This window comes from Mchenga conophoros, linkage group LG22 (genome assembly GCF_057382185.1).
Source record: "Mchenga conophoros isolate Kocher_MC1m ecotype Shallow Benthic linkage group LG22, M_conophoros_male_GT1.1, whole genome shotgun sequence".
Taxonomy (NCBI): Eukaryota; Metazoa; Chordata; class Actinopteri; order Cichliformes; family Cichlidae; genus Mchenga; species Mchenga conophoros.
In genome coordinates this window covers 16,176,537-16,182,536 of record NC_140546.1, presented here as the reverse complement: position 1 = coordinate 16,182,536, position 6,000 = coordinate 16,176,537, and positions in this window count along the sequence as shown.

The window sequence follows — 6,000 nt, the reverse complement described above, 5'->3', positions numbered from 1 at the left end:
CAGAGCAGGGTTCACATGATGCATCTGCCTGAGAGTCCTGTAAATGCAACCAGTCTGCAGCAACAGAGAGGAGTCTGACATTCATTGATATTTGTTGTAAGGTACTGAGGCAAACACACATTTTGAAGCCTTTAGTGTAACAACGAGTGCCCTTTAAGAGCTGTGACACCGCTAGAGGGAAGAAATATCAGAAGAAAAGTCTGCAAAGGAGAATCTGGAGGATGAAGAAAGGGACTAGAAGGGGAGCGAGAAGAGGGTGGTGGCTTAAAGATAAGGGAGGAAGGACAGAGTAGAGGAGGAGAAGGTTCGTGGTGTGTTTTGAGTAAAAGGGTGGAATCAATTTCCCTGTCGTGCTTAACACCTGTTTCACCCTCGCAGCATCTGTGAGGCAGGTGTGTTTGTGTTTGTGTGTGTTTTAGAGGTGATGAGCAGACAATAGATTCTCAGTTAGAAAGGATTCGATTTATTCCCAATCTATCCTCTTTCTGTCCCTCTGTCTCTCTCTCACACACAGACACGCTATAAAATAGCTTTTACGCTCTCTCCTGAAACAAAACTGGCAACGTCGATCGTCTCTGGCCCAGTTTATGTCGGAGGGTTAAGTCTTTTCCCCAGTGCATTGCGGAATATTGCACACCAAGCTGAGATGATTACTGAGGAGTTTCCCAATAAAGTAAAGCCACAATGTGATGATGAACATCGCAGGCTGCGAACAGAGATGGTCAAAGAAGTGTTAGGATGAGTGGTTTTGACATGCCCTCTTACTGGTAATAATATTGCTGAGATCTGGAAACTAAACTCCCCCAAAGCCAAAAGACTGAGACACTTGAGCGGTCAGACAATCAGAAAGGTTTTAAATAAACCTGCAGGCTAGATAAATGGAGGAAATGACCAAAACATTTCCTAAACTGTCCATCACATTACAAAACTGTACCTTCCATACTCAGTCATTCCAATGTAAATGCTGTTTGGTGTCTGAGTAGCTTCTGTTGTTCAACTCATTGCACATGTTCCCTCTGTGAGCCAGCTAACTCAACCAGTCGTGGATAATCAGACAGTCAGTGACACTGAAGAAATGATAAATTGCAGCATCTAGGTTTTAAAAATATTAAACATTTATGATTTTAAAATCCATGATCGTAAGAGAAATGGATTTTATAACCATAAATAAAACCATCCTGGAAAACAGGATGGTCAGACCTGCTCTCGAGCTTAACTTAGACATGCACTCATCAGCCACTTGATTAGTTACACCTTGCCACTTCCTTCTGCTTTCACAACAGAAGATACAAGGTGCTGGAAACATTCCTCAGAGATTTTGGTCCACTCTTACATGACATCATCACATAGTTGCTGCAGATTTATTGGCTGCTAATCTGTGACGCACATCCCAGAGTTGAGGATGCCATTTGGGTGCAGTTAACAGACTGTCAAGGTCATCAAGTTTTAGATGACATGAGCTTTGAGAAATGGCGCATTTATCACAAAGTGTGCCAAGAATCCCCGTCATTACATCCACAACCTCAACCGTTAACACAAGGCAGAATGGATCCATGCTTTCATGCTCAGTTTGAACTTCATGGGGTTGTCTTGACCATCTCTACATGCCTAAATGCATTTAGTTGCAACCATATGATTGGCTAATTAGATATTTTCCCTGAATAGCAGTTAAACAAGGGCATTTTTTTGTTGTACTTGTGCTTACATTTTGTTTCTGCACAGTCAGGGATTATTGCTAAAGTGGTTTAAATTTATAATCCTTCTCTTTTAATTTGACTTCCTCTCAGCATCTGACAGCTCATTTCTCCTTTTACCACTGCTATTCTGTCTACTCTGTGCACTTGACTCTTTGCATGCTAGCCTGTTAGTTAAAAGAAAAAAAAAGGTTCAAGCTCAAATAATCAGTTTATTGCTTTTGGAGTTGATAATTATGCAACTGAAGCTACCCAGTGGCATTCATATTCTACTTTATGTGCCTGGTAGAATGGGTGGCTGCTGGACCTCCTATTCTTCCAGTCTTCAGCACACTTGTATCCAGGGAAAGATTCTTCTATTCAGGCCGTCTGTGCAACAGCCTCCCCTGACAACCCGTGAGGTCAAAGTGCTGTCACTCACAGTGATATGGAGAGAAAGAAAGACAGAAGAAGAGAGAGAGAGAGAGAGAGAAAGAGAGAGAGAGAGAGAAAGGAAAGTGACTATATGGGAGGAGGTGCGCAGAGAAAGAGGAAGAGTGAAAAGAAAGGGCACACACAGAAGGGAAGAGGAAAGAGGAGAGATGAGAATCCAAATGAATCTTCCTCACCCAACGGACAGACTGTCAAGCCGTGTGTGCATGTGTGTGTGTGCGTGTTTGTGAGTATGTGTCTGTCTTACCTACTAATTGAAATGCGATGAGGTGTGAAATACCCCTTTAAAAGACCTATCACTGTGTGTAAAGTTAAATGTGCGTTTGGGGGGGTGGGTGTGCGTTCATGTGTGTGCGTGTGCGTGTGCAGTGCATATCAGCTCCTTTTGACAACAGATACAATGTGGAGTGTGTGTGTGTGTAAAGAGAGTGTTAATGCAAATGTGTGCATGGCATACCAAAGTCAGGATACACCTTACATCCTAAAAATGTACATAAGGATGTGTGTTTGCGTGCAAACACGCATGTGAATGCACGATGGCAATATGAGCACATGTGTACTGCACAGGATAAACAAGTGAGTCTGCATGTTTGTCCACATGTACACAACAATAAAGTGGGGAAGCTTTATATTTCCAGTGCATGTCTGTGTGTGTGATTGAATGTGCCTCTGTGTGTGCATGTGTGGGTATAATTTCATTTTGCTGTCTCAGCCTCTTGTTAAGGAGCCATTTAGAGCTCAGGTTGAGTTTCTTCAGCGTTTCCTGACACTTCTTTCCCCCTCACTGCCTCTCTGACTTTCACCATCTTTTCTCCATCTCTGTCTCATTATCTCTGTCTATTCCTCTGTCTTCTTTTCTCCTCTGTTCTTTCGGTCTCATCCTGCAAGGTTAGCGCACCACATAATCTTGTACCTGTTAATCAGCAAGTCATCCCAGTGGTAATTATTAGACTCCATTCGTTCCCTACAGCTGGAGAGCAATCCTGACATGTGTACTGTTTGCTATTTGACCTAAATTATACTGGCTGAGCATGTTAAATAAAACAGAAATTTCAGCAGTCGGTGCAGATTTTCATTATGCAGTATTAGGTTTTCACCACAGACTGTATATAAAGCATGGATGTGGGTTCCAGGCATGAAACATAGAAGCAGTGTTTTCTAATGGCCAGGGTGGGTGTGGCATCTCCTCTCTGTAAATAAGTTTATGATCTCTTATGTTGAATACAATGTGATGTTCATTTTGTAAATTATGGTTCCAGTTGGAGTAGAAAGGACAATAGAACAAGATATGATTTATGGCGGACCTAGCTTGTGAGTGATATGTCAGTGCTTATCATATATCATGCAGGATCCCCTTTTTCTTCACCACATCCACACCTTGCTCATCATATCCTGTTTCAGACTACAAAGACAAAGATGGCCAAAGTACTGGTTGAGTCTTCAGGACGGCACTTCAAAAACCTGTTGGTATGCCTTCATCTGTCTTTTATATACAGACTGTCTTTTAGCTTCTCAATGCAAATATTTTGGGCTAATTTCTAGAACAGCGATGGATGACATTCAGTCTAGGAGCATGTACTTCAAGTGTTCGCTGTGCTTGATGATAACGCTAAATAAATGTGTTTTTGCTGCGTGTAAAGGTGACTGCACTGATTAAATGTTTGTGTTTGCAAGTTTATGAGTGTATATATGCATACAACCTTTATGCTTCGGGTGTTTGCATATAGATGTGCATGCATGTATATGTGCATATAAAAAGACTACTATATGTTCCCTATCAGACTGGTGAACCATGAGATTACACAGTAAGCTTTTATACACACAAACACATAAACACACACAGTGAACGTAACTTGCCCTCAAAAGCACTATTAAAACCACACTTTGATATCATCAGGCATAAATATCCACATGTTAGAGAAGAAATGGCACTTGTGTCAGCACAAATTGCTAACGGCCCAGCTAAAAGAAAGTGCTGACTGTGTTTAAAACTGCAATTATTTGAGGTTTAAAATTAAGATGTTAAATTTGTAGTTTAAAGAAGTTTAAATATTAAATTTGTAATGTAAATTTCTTTGTTATTTCATGTAGGCACCCTCTGTAGGAAGCTAAGCTCACAGATTCTATTATAAAATCACAAGACGAGGCTCTGCTTTGTAGCCAACCTAGAGTTTTACAAATCCAAGTCCTGCATATTACAAACTACGCGGTCCAGCCAACAAGCAAAGCACTCGTTTACTTGTATATCACTTAAAATTAGTGCTGATGATAAAGTTCACACAGGTTTTGGTTGTTATCATTGAATATATATAGTAATATAATAGTTTATTTGATATATCGGCGCAAATACCCTCCAAATAACAATTTTACACTTAAGCATTTCCTCTAATACTAGGCTTTAAATGCCGCATGTTTAAATCTTTTTCACATGTTGAAAAAAGGTAAATAAAAGATAATAATGATGGTTCTACTTCTTTGCCAGACTTAAGTGTGACAAACAAGGGATTTTTTCCCATTCTGCACTTTGACAAGTGGGCTGGAAGAGAGCAACAGCAGAGTTCTCCAGGAATGGGAGAATCATGAAAAAACACTTCAAAAATCATAAAATATAGTATGGAAAGCACAGGGGGAGTTTTCATTGTTTTTAACACACTGTTTCACTTGAGCTGTTTGTATGTTATAACTTTGCTCTTCTCCGGGGCTGGCTAATGGACCAACAACGGTACAAGCAAGAGTGACCCACGGACTGGTTGTACCACATAATTTGTACACTGCCTACATCCAACAACAAGCCTCTCTCCAGGCAGCGAATGCACCACCCATGCTGGAGCATAAATCCCGCTTCACCATTTACTGGTGTATAAAAATAAAGAAATACACCAAATTTTCATAAACGGTTCCCTTCAAAAAATTTTTTAAATTAATTATAAATATATCGGAAAATTTCACACCCTATTTCACATTGATAAAGTTACAGAAATAGAAATTAGTATATAACAAACCAATTTTTTCCCATATTGCACAGCTTTTGGCTGTTTGACTGGAGCTGACCCAAAGAGCTTTTTCTTTTAGGATAATAAAACCTTTTTTAGTGTCATTTTAAACTATTAGAAGTCATGACCCGTGAGACAGAATCAACTAATGCTGATTATTGGTACACTAAGAAACCAGATGTAAAGAGGGTCGTCCAGTGTCAAGCTCCCTCTGTGGTATTTATGGCTCTATAATAATGACACTGTGACTTCCTCCCCCACGCTTGGTGGGAATTCTTACTGCCATTAGAGAGTTTTGTTATTTAAGCATCAATATTTGTCATTTGGGGCATGTGCTAAAACAACCTGCGCTGCTCTTTTTCTTGCAGCTGCACTCACAAAGTGTCTGGAGGCAAGATTTTAAAACTCATGGCAGTTAATAGGATGCTTTAGGCTTTTCCAGATTTTTATTTTTTTTTTAGACTCAAGCCCTTTGGCTCCTACAGAGCAGTGTGGAGCAGGGCAATATATATGGTAACAATGCTGTTGATGACTATAAGCCTTGCAGCACACACTACTTCATAACAACAGGAAGCTAATGTATATATATGCAATCCTAGTGACATAAGTCACTAGGATTGCATTAAAGTGATGCCTGTATGTTAAATGCAGCAGCTAAGGTGCAAACTCTGGGATTGTACTCGATGCCTCCACTTGCATCATGGATGACTGGGCAGATCATGTAGCATGTGGCCTATTCCCATTCCTTTACATCTTAGATATGAATAAATATGAGACAAATCACCCAGCAGCATCTGAAGCCCACTTCACTGTGGGGTGAGCTTTCAGCTGTTAACCACAAGGGATGTTACAGGTGTGCAGGCAAATTTTAGCCTGTGATA